A 14,566-nucleotide genomic window follows, 5' to 3' on the forward strand; every position below is an offset into this window, starting at 1 on the left:
ATAGAAACAGAAGGAAATGTCCTCAACATGACATAGGGCGTACATGAAAACTTCATAGTTAATACCATACTCAGTGGTGAAAAAACTGCAACCTTTCTCTCTAAGACCAGGATCAAAAGAAGGATGTCCAGTGTCACCACTGTTATTCAATATTTTACTGGAAGTTCTAGCTGGAGAAATTAGGCTAGAGAAAGAAAAACATTCAATTTGCAAGGAAAAAGTAAAATCTCCTTATTTGCAGATGACATGATCCTTTTTGCATGAACAATAAAAGAAACAAATAGATAAATGGGAGTTCCTCAAAATTAAAAAGTTTTTGCACCTAAGGACTTTATCATAAAAGTAAAAAACAACTTATTGAATAGGGATAAAATATTTGGAAACCACATATCTGGTAAAGCTTTAATGTTAACAATGTATAAATAAATCTTACAATTCAACAACAGAAAAACAAATAACCCAATTTAAAAATGGGCAAAAGATTTGATTACATATTTCTCAAAAAAAATCCATAAAAGGCCAATAAGCACACAAAAAGATGATCAACATCACAAGCACATGAAAAGATCATCAACATCATTAGCCATTAGGGAAATGCAAATCAAAACCACAATGGGATACCATTTCATGCCCACTAAAATGGCTACTATTTTTTTTAAATGGAAAATAAGAGTAGGAGAGCATGTGAAGTAAAAGAAACACTCATTCATTGTTGGTGGGAATGTAAAATGGTGTAGTTCTGTGGAAAACAGTTTAGTAATTCCTCAGAAAGTTAAGTATAGAATTACCAAATGAGCTGGCAATCCCATTTCTCAGTATATACCCAAAAGAATTGAGAGCAACTCCTTGAACAGATATTTGTACACCAATATTCATAGTGGTATTATTCACAATTGCCAAAAGATGGAAGCAATCCATGTGTCCATCAACAGAAGAATATGTAAACAAAATATAGTAATGAGATATGATTCAGCCATAAAAAGGAATTAAGTTGTGAATCATTTGACGAAGTGGGTGAACTTTGAAGATGTCATGTTGAATGAAATAAGCCCGGCACAAAAGAACAAATATTGTATGGTCTTCCTGACATTAAATAATTAGAATAAGCAAATTTATAGTGTCAGAAACTGGAATATAGTTTACTGGGATTGTAGTAGGGAATGGGGATTTAATGCCTAATTAGTGCAGAATTCTGTTTGAGTTGAAGGAAAGGTTTTCATAATGGATGGTAGTAAGAGTAACACAACATTGTGAATATAATTAATACTACAGGGTTATATATTTGAATGGGATTAAAAGGGGAAATTTTAGGTTGTATGTATATGTGTGTGTGTATATATATATTCATAAAAAACATAGGACTGTACAACACAGTGTACCCTAGTGTAAACTATAGACTATAGTAAAAAGCGCAATTATAAGCACAATTGTATTAATAGTCTTTCATCAATTGTTACACAACTACCACACTAAGGGAATTTGGAAATAAAAGGAGCTTATAGTGGTTTGAAGCTATATGTATCCCAGAAAAACATGTTCTTAAATCTAATCCATTCTTGTGGATGTAAACCCATCGTAAGTAGGATCTTTTGATAGGACTACTTCATTTCATGGTGTCTGCTTTAAACAGCTCAAGAAACCAAAACGTGTATATGGGAACTCTGTATTTTCTGCATGATTCTTCTGTAAACCTACAACTTCTCTAATAAAACAAGGAGTAAAAGAAAAAAGAAAAAAATGTGTCTCTCACAATATGTCCTAACAAACTATGCCAGAGAGGTTACAGCATACATAAGCTGCCCAGGAGCATCATATCACACACTAATGAGGAATAAGTAACGAAAATGTACAGACTCTAACTTGGAAAAAACATGGCCTGGGGACAAAATGGCTCTGGAAAGATAAGACCACATTATTTTTTTAAGAATTTACATTGAAAATGCTTAATTTTCCATTCTGTAATATGCTTAACCTCCTATTTCATTTTTCTCATTTCATTATTGTTCTTCTACATATTAAAATTTTGATTTGTTCCTCTATATATGACCCATACTTTTCCAATTAAAGTTATTTCCAATCATTGTGTCACTATATTTGCTATTATGAATTCAAGAGTTTTCCATTATATGTTCCTAACTAATTTTTGCAACATATAAAGATCAATGACTTTCATATTCAATATTTTTCCTATAGCTACTAATTACGCTAGACTTTGTTTAAAATCTAATCATTTATCATTCGAACATCATGTAGAATGTCACACCTCATATGAAGACATTTCTTTCATTTAATTTTTTTTCAGTTTTGTATCTTCATACTTTCACTAAAATGTTTTACAAATGTAGATGGTAGGGATCATATCACATATCATTTATTTATTTCTGAAGTGGGTAGAAATTCCTCTACAATAGTGGTTATTAATGTGTTAGGGCCACAAATGTCTTTGAAAATCTCATGAAAGCTAAGGCATCTGCCTTAGAAAAATCTGAATATTCACACACAGAAATGTACATACAATTTTGGAGTTTCATGCAGCTTTTGAAATCCACCCATTAACTACACGTCTTTCCCCAGGAAATAGTAATTACTGGTATAAGACAACTATACTGTAAAATAGAAAAGATCTTTTTCCTCCTTTTTAAAATTTTTTATAAGAAATGATTCTTGTAGTTGATTGACTGACAGTCATTTATTCAATCCCATCTTTAAAAATATAAAATGGAAGAAATATGTATCATTTTCTACCCTAAGTCTTAACAAAATAAAATGATATTGCGGTTCAAGAAATAAACATTGTATAAAGGTAACAAATACTATTGAGAACACTTTTCTACCTTGATGAGCTATTTTAAATGTGATCACATAAAAAACCCTGGCTCTATTTCCAAAATTCAAATGTTTATTGAAGATTCTCAAAGACCTTAATTTACTAAACAAAGGCATTTTCAAACCTGAGATTTATATAAAGCTATTTTGAAAAATACGAATATGTGAAACAATGAATCAGATTCATTGTACAGATAATGTTTGTGAGATAGGTATATACACTTAATCTGTATAAACTTATCTTAAAGGAACTAACATTCTTAATATTAGAATACAATGAACAATGCACCATGGGAATTTTGAATTAGAAATTAGTTGTGCATCTGTTAATGTAGCTTTTAATCTAATTCATTGTTTGGTTTGTTAGGTTTAATACAGAACTTAAGTTTGATCAAATAACTTTGAAGCAACACTATTTATACTGTATGAGAAAGGCCAAAATATTGTTGACTAATGGTTAAGGTAAAACACACTTTATCCAATTTTTACTATTTATAGTAGTGTAAACAGGCATATATATTTACGTGGATAGTTCTACCAAGGGAAAATTCAACTGAATGAGCACCTTTACCCAGAAATGCATTATAGAGGTCCTGAGTCAGGTAGTTACAAATAAGGAGAAAATAAAAAGGGGAAATTGGCTGGTCAAATATCTGTATTCTTGTGAAGTTGAGATCATGATATTGCAGAGTCCTTATGGTGATCTCCCATTACTTCTTTATCTGCATAGAGTCCCTAGACATTTTAGCATCCTAATTTTCCTATGAGAGATAAAGCAAATATTTTATTGTTACTAACATCTTGAAGAACAATACATTTTTCTCTTAGATATTAATAATCTGGTACAAATACAGCTGTGAAAGCAGATTATATGACAATTAGTTGATGCTCTGTTTTCATATTTATATGATCCTTGATTTGAGAGAATGTTTATTATGCTTGTCTAAAAAATGCATTTCATCTTTGTCTTCTTTCTCATCTAATTGTGCTTCCAGTTTCCAAACCAATAAACCTTCAAAGCAGCTTGTAATAGTTACAGTATGTTTCTCCAGGGAGAAATTGTTGTATTAGGTTTTGATGCTTTTGACATTGTACCAATTTCATTTGACAATGAATTGACAGTTGAGCAACACACTGAGCCATGCTGATAATTTATTACTTTCCTTGTAACATTGCCTTTCAACCTAGCACAGGAATCTGTTATTTGTGACAACTGACCTAAGCTGTTTTTCATATCATCAGTTTGGTTTCTTCATGAGAGAGAGATTATGAAACAATATTTTACAATAAAATATTAGTGTCTTCTTATTGTTATTGATAATGTTTGTGAGACTGTATGTTCATGACAACTTAGCATACAATAATTCCTCATTAACAACATTCACCATACTCCCAACTCTGCACAATTATTTTAAATCTGTGGTAGAAAAAATAGGTAGAAACACTGTCTCAAATCTCTTCTCTACAATCTATAGGAACATAAGTAGGTTATTTAATGATCTAAGATGCATTTTTCTCAAGTGTAAGAAGAAATAATGATTAATTTTTTTTTCATTCTTAAATTGTCATGGAATTGCTATTTCCTTGATTTTGTTACCCTGATCTGCAAGAACCCTTTACAGTAGCATTTCTCAAGGGCAACTTTCTGGACTTTTCCTGGAGCTTTCAAGTTTCCGTGTCTAATAGACAACTTCTCTGTATCAGTAAGCCTATTGTTAGCTATAAAAAGAGATATTTGAGATCAGTGTAGTGCATAATTGAAAAGATTTAATTGGAGGAGCTGATGAAAAGTTTGTAAATTCTAATATTGAATTTGTCATAATAATTATGAAATAAGAATAAATATTATTGAAAGTCCAGGGGGGTTAGGAACCCATCCACAGTAGTCATGCTTTAGGGAATACGAAGTTGTGTATTAGTCAGGGTTCTCCAGAGAAAAATAACCAAAAATGTATATATTTTTAAAGGGATTTATTATAAGGAATTGGCTCACATGACTAAGGAAACTGGCAAGTCAGTATTCCATAGGGCAGGGTGCAAGCTGGAATCTTCTATAAAGTTGATACTGAAGTCCTTATTCTGAATTTCGTGGGGAAGCTAGCTGGCCAAAATTCAAGTATGAGCCAATGCTGAAGGTGAGGTAGAAATTTTTCTTCTGACTTTTGAAATCCTCAGATCTGGCTTTTAAAACCTCCATCTGATTGAGCAAGGAGATTGGTGAGGGCAATCCGCTTCATTTGTTGTAGATTAAATCACGTGATTATAGTTTCAGTCAATAGATTATAGACGCAAATCCCATCTATGAAATAACACTGAGAGTAACAGGTAGGCCAGTACTTGACTAAGTAACTGGACACTGAATAATCCAACCAAGTTGACACATGAAATTCACTATCACAAGATGTCAATTGATAGAGGCAGAAAAGATAATTTATAAGGATTATTTTATTAGGAGCTATTCCAGTTTGCTAATGCTGCTGTTTTACAAGACACCAGAAATGGATTGGATTTTATAAAAGGGGGTTTACTTGGTTACAGAGTTACAGTCTTAAGGACTTAAAGTGTCCAAGGTAAGGGCATCAACAATTGGGTACCTTCGCTGGAGAATAGCAAGGTCATCTGGAAAACCTCTGTTAGCTGGGAAGGCACATGGCTAGAGTCTGCTCTGGAGTTCTGGTTTCAGTATGGCTTTCTCCCAGGACGTTCCTCTCTAGGTGTCTGCTTGCTCCTGGGTTTCATTCTCCAAAATGTCTCTGTAAGCTGCAGCTCCTCCAAAATGTCATTCTCAGTTTCTCTGAGTTCCTAACACCCACCCTGAATGGGCGGGGTAACACCTCCATGGAAATTATCCAATCAAACATTTCACTCACTGGTGATTGAGTCACATTTCCATGGAAACACTCAATCAAAGAATTCCAATCTAATCAATACTAATACATTTGCCCCCACAAGATTGCATGAAAGAACATGGCATTTTGGGGGACATGCATGTATCATGGCACAGGAGCTTTCCTGTGAGTATTACAGCTCTGCTTAATAGACAGGAAAACAGACTGAGAACTCTAAGGTTCCATTATACTGCAGAAAGATGTTCCTAATCAAATCACTAATGATACCTGAACTGTCTGATAAAAAAATGTAAGGTGGTAATTTAAAATTATCATAGAATAATTTTTTAAAAATAGTACTGTACAACACAAACATGAACACTGGTATAAACCATATACTATAGTTAATTGTATAATTATAATACTATTCATTAATCAATTATAACAAAGATGCAACACTAATGCAAGGTGTTTACAATAGAGGGTAGTATATGGGAACTCTGTATTTTCTGCATGATTTTTCTGTAAAGCTACATCTTCTCTAACTAAATAAATATATATGAAAAATAATAAAAAAAATTAAAATAACATTATCATAGTAGGTATTCACTTGGTACTAGAGGTGCTGAACATCACTTCAAAGAAGTAATAATTTCAATTTAACTCCTACTAATTTTATATTTGTTGAGAGATTTATCAGAAGTTAATTTATATAGAGACTAGATCTGGTGCTGTCATGTACAGCTCCTTCATTTCACTAGTCTAAGAATAAGATGATGATAAAATACAAACCAACCAAGCAGCAAACAAACATTCGAACAAATGACACACTCAGTATGCTTGAAAATTTATGGTCTTCACTTTTGTCTAACAGTGGTTTGCTTAATATAGTGCATAAACAATCAGCTTGAACATCTTTGCTCACTCTTAGGAAGACATTTAAAATATAAGCAAACATATTTAAAATAAGCATTTCAGCCACCTGGATCAAGATGGCAGAGTGAGACATTTCAGGGCTCCATACCCACACAGAAGCTTTGAACAACCAGTAAGAACTGGCAGAAAAATCTTACTCAAAGCTCCAGAAAATGGTTAAAGTGCTGTAGTTAGAGGGCAAGGATTGAATCAAGAAAAAAGTTATTTAAAAGCTGTAGGATCTCTTGGCTACCTGGCTGGTCCCTCTACAACCCCTCATCAACCAGGCATGGAGCCAATCTGTGCTTCCAAGGCAGGTCCCTAGTTCCAGCTCCAGAAGGAGCAGAATAACCCAGGTGCACACACTAGGAGCATGTATGTCTAGCCCAATCTTTCTGGTAGAGATCCAAGAGACTTGCTGTCCCAGAACTTGCCCTGTGTATAGAAGACAGCACAAGAGCTCTCCTACAGAAGTGTGGGGGGGGGGGGGGGGTGGATTTCTAGGGCATAATGTGAATGCAAAAGACAAGATGTAAGTACAGAAAGGACTAGGGAGAACACTACACTGTGGCCTGGAGCTATTCTCTGAACTTTGTGTATATAAGCTTTGATGGAGAGCATTGGGAGAACATACAGGTCAATCTGCAAAGACTAGGAAAGATGTTTACTTTTTTCCTTCTTTGTTTTTGTTTTTGTTTTTGCTAGCCCCTGGCCTTCAAAGAAAGCTCTGTGAAGAAGCTTAAGGAACATACATCTTAACGTATAAATTCCAATGATAGCACATTAATATATCAAAATGTCCAGGTTTCATCAAAAGATTCCAAAACATACAAATAAACAGGAAGCAATGACCCAGCCAAAGGAAAAGATTAAAGCATTAGAAACCATCTATGAGGAGTACCAGACCTAGGACATACCAAAAAAAGATGTCAAAAAAGTGTCCTAAATATTCTCAAAGAAAGAAAAGAAAACAATGGCAAAGAACTAAGGGAAGAAAGATGAACACACAGAGAATACCCATAGAGAGATGGAAATTATGAAGGCCACAGTAACAGAAATTAAAAGTTCTTTGGAGGATTTCAAAAGCAGATTGGAGCTACCAGAAGGAAAAAAAAAAATCAACTTGAAGATAAAACAATTAAAATCATCCAGTCTGAGAAGCAGAAAGAAGAATGAGGAGAAGTGAACAGAACCTGAGGAAACTGTGGGACACCATCAAGCATACCAATACACTCATTGTGGAAGTCACAGAAGAAGAAAGAGAGAAAGAAACAGAGAGAATATTCCAAGAAATAATGGCTGAAAATCTTCCAAATTTAATGAAAGATGTGAATATAGACATCCAAGATACTCAATGAACTCCAAACAGCATAAAATCAAATACCCACAGTATGCCATGTTATAATCAAATTGCAAAATGCCAAAGTTAAGGAGAGAATTCTGAAAGTCAGAAAAGAGAAGCAATGTGTCCTGTACAAGGGATCCTCAATAAGACTAAATGAATTCACATTAGAAACCATGGAGGCTAGAAGGTAGTGGGATGAAATATTTAAAGTGCTGAAAGCAAAAACTGTCAACTAAGAATTCTATATCTGGCAAAATTGTCTTTCAAAAATGAGGGAGAGATTAAGACATTCCTGTTTAAACAAAAGCTGATGAAATTCATCATCACTCGACTGATCCTACAAGAAATGCTAAAGGGAGTTCTGTAGATAGAAAGGAAAGGGCAGTAGACAAATGACAGAAGTCATAAGATGAAATAAAGATCTCCACTAAAGATAATGACATGAGTAAAGTTAAATTATCATTATTATTGTATTTCTGGTTTGTAACTCCATTTTTTACTGCCCATAGGATCTAACAGCAAATGCACAATATGTATTGATAACTCAGTTGTTTTGAACTCGTAATACATAAACATGTAATTTGTTCCAAGAACTACATAAAGTTGTTGGGGCAGAGGGATTATAGGAACATAGTGTGTGTATGCTATTAAAATGGTATCAAAGCAAATGAAATTGTTATAGATTTACAATTTTAACTTCAGACCATGGTTACCACACAGAAAATATTGGAGACTATGTAAAGTCTTAGAGACAAAAAGTAGACTACAGGTTACCAAGGTTGGGGAGACAGAAGCAAGGGGGATTTAAAGCAAAATGAGTTTAGGGTTTCTGTTTGAGATGAAGGGAAAGTTCTAGAAATGGATGGTGATGAGGGCACTGCAACATTTTGAATGTGATTAATTCCATGAAAGTGTGTGCTTAGAAGGAGTTGGGATGGGAAGATTTATGCTGTATATGTTTCCGCAATTTAAAAAAGAAAGAAAAAACAAGAAAATAGAGAATGACAATTAAATACAATAAATGATACTGGACAGGATCTAAGTATGGAGTAGGAAAGTTTCAAAAGGACATTATCAGGACATAAGGAAAAATTGGAATATAGAATGTAAGCTTTGCATCAATTTTTCATTTCTTGAACTTGATAACTACACTTCAGGTGATCAAATGTCCTTTTTTGTAGGAAACGTACATGGAAGTATTGTGTGTTTGTGGAGTATGATGCATAAAAGCTGTTCTCAAATGTTCAGAAGATGGATGGATGGATAAATGATGGATAGATAGATAGCTAGACTGATGGAATGATATGGCAAAGGTGGCAAAATGTTAAAATTGATAGATCTGGGTATCTGAGGGTAGTGGTGGGATATGGCAGTGTGTTGGATTCCTCTGTATGGGGTTTGTATTATTTTTATAACTGTACTATAAGTTTGAAATTATTTCAAAATCAAAAGTTAAACCTATTTCAGCAGGTTAAACTCTGATGGGGGAAATAAAAGATCGAAATAATGTTCTAGTTTATTTCAAAAGATATAAGTATTTACATTTTTAAAACTCTGGGAAGAAATATTAGGTGTGCAAGTTGCTTAGTGTGAACAAATTGTGTAATTTTCAATAAACACATTAAGGAAGATGCAGCATAGAATAGGGAATATTTAAAATAAGCAAGAGTACTTCATGAACTTCTTTAAGATTAGAAGCCTCATTTAGAAAATGGTAAATTTCTAAATATAGTCAGGCAGAAAATTGTTACTCTTTTACAGGGAGTGGTTTGGAGGTCTAACTCTTGTCATTTTAATGAGACCAATCAGAGTTAAATGCAGACTAACTAAATTCCTTATACAAGAAAATCTTAGATAAAAATACACACGCACGTACATTTGTAAGTTGTCAGTGAGTATAAAATAATCTGTTTATTATTTTGATTCTGGTAAGGAAATCAGTGGGAATCAGCTGCCCAAAGAACAAGAGGTAAAAACACTTAGATCTAAAGAGACACAGGATTTTCTACATATCGAGGACTTTTATTTCTCAGTGTAGATGAGAACTCTGCTAGTTTGTAATTTGCAATGCAGAATCAATACTTACCCAAGAATTGTGTACAAATCAACAATCAATAAATAATATGATCACCATAATACATGAAATTCAATGATGATTATGCTTAAGGGTTACAAATGGAATGTCAAAGAATAAATGAGTTTCATTGATTTGGCAAGACAAGAAATAATATTTTGAGGAATTCCCTGGATGGATCCCTAGTGTATAATTTGATTGGTGTGTATCGACATCCTCATAAGAAGAAAAACCATCTTGTTTGGAATTTTTGTTTTCTGATGTATTGCATCACAGAATGGAATAAATGTAATAAGTTGAATTCAGGGAGTATTTTTCTAAAATGTAAGATGATAATTTCGCCATTAGGTGGTGTGCCATAGGGAAGGAAAATTATCCAGAGTTGAAATTATATGAGTAGTGAGCTTTCAGCGATGTTCTTCGTAGCCTTAAGGATGTTAAGCAGCCAGATTTTCAAGAACCGTTGAGACTCTTTTATATTAATTGGATAAAACAATATTTGAGGTGAACTATTTTAAGAAATGCTCAAGAGCATTGTTTTATTTTTTTTTTTGGGGGGGGGTGTGTATTCGCTTTTTTTCTATTGGAATTCACTGACATATATTCTTACTGACCCACTATGGTCTAGTAACTTATTTGTTGGAGGCTGACTTAGTCCAACTCTGAGGATCTAAGCAAGGACTGTCACATGTAGGCACTTAATTCATATTTATCAAATGAATTTGCACAATGAACAATTCTAACATTTCCACACATATTTCACTACCCAGATTCTATTAGGAAAAGAAATAGATTATGTTTCATGCAAAAGATGGCTAAGAGCATTTTATTTGCACATGGCTAAGGTGGTTTCTTCCTTTCAAATATTTACTAAAAATAAATGCCCTGGCTCCAGTTTTAGCTTTTATAGTTCTAAACATCCTATTAAATTCTATGTTTTAAAACATATAATGTAATTATATGAGTCTATGTGATTGGAGTTGTATAGAGAACAGGCTTGTTCACAAAGAACATGATATCAATTATGTAAATAAATTACAACATCATAGATAATGGGGAAGGAAAATGTATTAATCACATTCATTGACAGGTAGTATGAACAACAATTAATATAATTTTTTTGTTTCTTTATTACATTATGTTCTCTTTTTTTTAATTTCAAGGAAGCATAAAGAATTATCATTTACTGGATTGAAACTAAGACAAAGTGGCATATTTTGTCATTTATTTACTACAAATCAAAAACCTAAGTGTATTTACTATAAATCAAAGATACTAGATAATATCTAGAATATAGACTTTCTATTTCTTTTGACTAAGGACTATTAAGAATCAATTTGAAATGTGACTATTCCATTTTGACTATTTCTTTTAACAATTATTAAAACATATTATATTGTTTTAATAGCATCCTGCATCCTTATTTCATTTTTTCTAATTAAGATATTGAAGTAGTATGCATGATTTCATGATGATAACTAATAGAAAAAGCATGACCTTGGGCAGCTCTTTTAATCTCTCACCTTCAGTCATTATTTATGAAATGTAAATAACTATAGCTGATCTGTCTAGGTCACAAGGTATTGTGAAAGTCAAATAAATTGATGCATATAAAAAGTGTTTACATGAAATAACCATCCCACTACAGATAACATTATTACTAACTAGGCTATCATAACCCTTTTAATTTTTGAGTGTTATCAAGGTTTTCTTGGGCATAATCTAAACCAAGGTCTCTTCAACTCAATGCAATCATCTGCCAAAATGTCAATCTGCCTTGATGTCAATCAAGGAAATCTTTAGAGTGTTGCTTTATAAGATCATATTACTTAATAAGGTAGTGAAAATTAACAGGAAAATGCATGAAAACCAAGGCTAAGAGGCTGCTAGCAATGGGAGAGCAAAGGTGAAACCAGAAGCAACACTTCAAATGGAAATGTGCTTTTTGCCAGAATTGTCCTCAATGCAAATTTATAATAATCCTGGAAATAACTGAATTGCATTACCCTAAGCAGACAATTGAAGCAGGTGTCTGGCATTAGGAGAGAAAAAAATGTTTTTCCCTTCTTTCTTATATCAAAATTAGGAAGACATAATAGGAACACATATTGATTCCAAGGAAAGTACCATGACAACTTTTTATTGTACATGAGATTGTACCAAGAATTCCAAAAGATTAAGAATGAAAAATAGTCAAAATAAGGATGCATGAGTCAAAACAAAACAAAAGAATTCTTATTTTGCCTCTTGAATGATTGTTATGTTTCACAAATGTTGAGACCTAGAAAGTGACAATGGCTCCTTGGTTAATATCCACTAAAATAAAATGGTTATGATATTTGGGGGTTGGTTAAATGAAAAATAAATGATGCAAATATGAAGGAGTCTTTGTGCACAGTGTTTCCTCCAGGTGAGGTTACAGAGATGTTGCTTAACGTGACACAAAAGAGCATGAGTCAATTTATAGTCAGGTCTGAAAATTCAAAATTTTCTAAATCTTCTGGAGTTTAAAAATATACCAAAAATTAAACACATCAATGTAATATGTGTAGGGGCAAATAAAGGGGCATAGATAAGCTATTAACAGTTTTGCAAGACATTTTATAAGCATTGAGGTAACTATTAAAATTAATTATTGCTATCAGTATAACCCAAACTAAATGTTAACCACAAGATCTAAGAAATGATATCAGATATTATTTTCCCAGGATATGAATTCCATTCTATTTAGCAAAGATAAAATAGGCACTTATTTTAACCAAGTGTTCTATAAGATATTGCAGATACAAATGTGAATAAAATGCTCATGGTCTTTGAGCATTTCTTCATCTATTTGGGAATTGAATGATGATGATAATGTTGATAATGATGATGATGATGGCTACTATTTATTAAACACCTATTGCATTAAAGGAATATTGCATAGATAATCTTTATTCCTTAAAGTGAACTTGAATTTTTGGCACTATTACCTTTCCTTTTAATATATAAATTAAGAGTTCACTGCAATTGTTCAGGTTTAAAAAAAAGAAGAAAGGCAAAAAGAGGCGGAGGGAGAAAGAAGGAGACATAAACAGAGATAAAAAGACATTTGGAAATGGGGAGGGGAGATTTTGGAGAAGAATCTATGGTGTTGTAGTGGACACCTAAACATATTCACCAAAACTCATTTCATTTTACTTTGGGGCACACAAGTAGCCTAAATTTTCCAGCCTCCCATGCAGTTCAGTGTAGTCATGTACATAGATCTGGTCAATTAGGTGGAGAGAGAGCAGCCACTGCTCTTCCTCTTCTCGAAAGCGGCCTGAAGTGATCTCCAAAAATAGTCGCTATTCACTTGACTCAGAAAACCCCACAAATAATGCAAACCAAAAGCTTCAAATCTTCGTGTTCACTTTAAGAACACCTGAGAAACTGCTCAGGCCATCAAGGATATGCATATTCGAACAGCCGCCAAGTACAGAAGCAGTGTGTGCCATTCTGACGTTACAATTGTGGTGCTGGTGGGTGTGTCCAGCACAGAGTCCATGGCCCAAAAAAAAGTGCTGAATTTTTGTTGCACATGCTTAAAAATTCAGAAAGTAATACTGAACTTAGGGTTTAGATGTAGATTCTCTGGTCATTGAGCACATCCATGTGAACAAAGCCCCCAAGATGCACTGCCATACTTACAGAGCTCATGGTCAGATTAGCCCATACATGAGCTCCCCCTGCCATGCTGAGATGATCCTTACTGAAAAAGAACAAACTGTTCCTGAACCAGAAGAGGAGGTTGATAGAAGAAAAAGCTATCCCAGAACAAACAGAAGAAACAAAAACATATGGCTCAGGAATAAATTCATTAAAAGTGAATGCAAATTAAAGTTAAAGCAGAATGTTGGTTGTCTTATTAAATAAGTTAACTTTAAAAAAAATTGCAGAGGAAAGATGTATTCAAGTCCAGTTTTGATCCATAAATGCCTCTGATGACCAAACCTCCATCCTTTCTACCCCTTTTGACATCCTAGGTGGAGATAAGCCCCATAGTTACCTTTGGAACCAAATGTTGAAGTTGGAAGCAAAAGATGGAAGAATCTGCATTTCTGAGTCTATACTTGCAGGAGAGTCACCAACCAGGAGCACCTGCATTTGACTGTGATGTGACTGAGAAATAAGTTGTATTAGATTAAGCCATTGAGAAAGAGGAATTTATTGATTATGGCAGCTAAGTTATAAATGACATATTATGGAAGATAAACTGTTTCAAATAGTTTGGCATTGTTGACAGGGATTGAGGTTGGGCTACAAATTAAAATAGGAAATACTGGAAGAAACAAATGTGACACATTTTGGGGAGGTAATGGGTTTAGTTTTGGACATGTGGATATTGAAAGGTCTTTGAAATTCCAAGTAAAATCTATAATGCAATTGGACATATAAGATGAACAAAACGGAAAAGATATCTGCAGAGAGTTGTAAACTTGAGTGTCAGTAACACGTAAGTCCACAGCTCAGCATAAGAGTGGTGAAAGAGAAGAGAATAATATGAAATAAAGGTTAAGAAAAAAATCTGTAGTACCACCAAGAGGATGGCAATGA

At 33.5% G+C, this 14,566-nt stretch overlaps 1 pseudogene; it reads left to right on the forward strand.

Annotated features, from left to right (window-relative positions):
- The window catches only part of LOC119530487, a 30,880-nt pseudogene extending 17,056 nt beyond the window's left edge, over positions 1–13,824 (forward strand).
- The last annotated feature ends 742 nt before the right edge of the window (positions 13,825–14,566 follow it).

Source organism: Choloepus didactylus, chromosome 3 (genome assembly GCF_015220235.1).
Source record: "Choloepus didactylus isolate mChoDid1 chromosome 3, mChoDid1.pri, whole genome shotgun sequence".
Taxonomy (NCBI): Eukaryota; Metazoa; Chordata; class Mammalia; order Pilosa; family Megalonychidae; genus Choloepus; species Choloepus didactylus.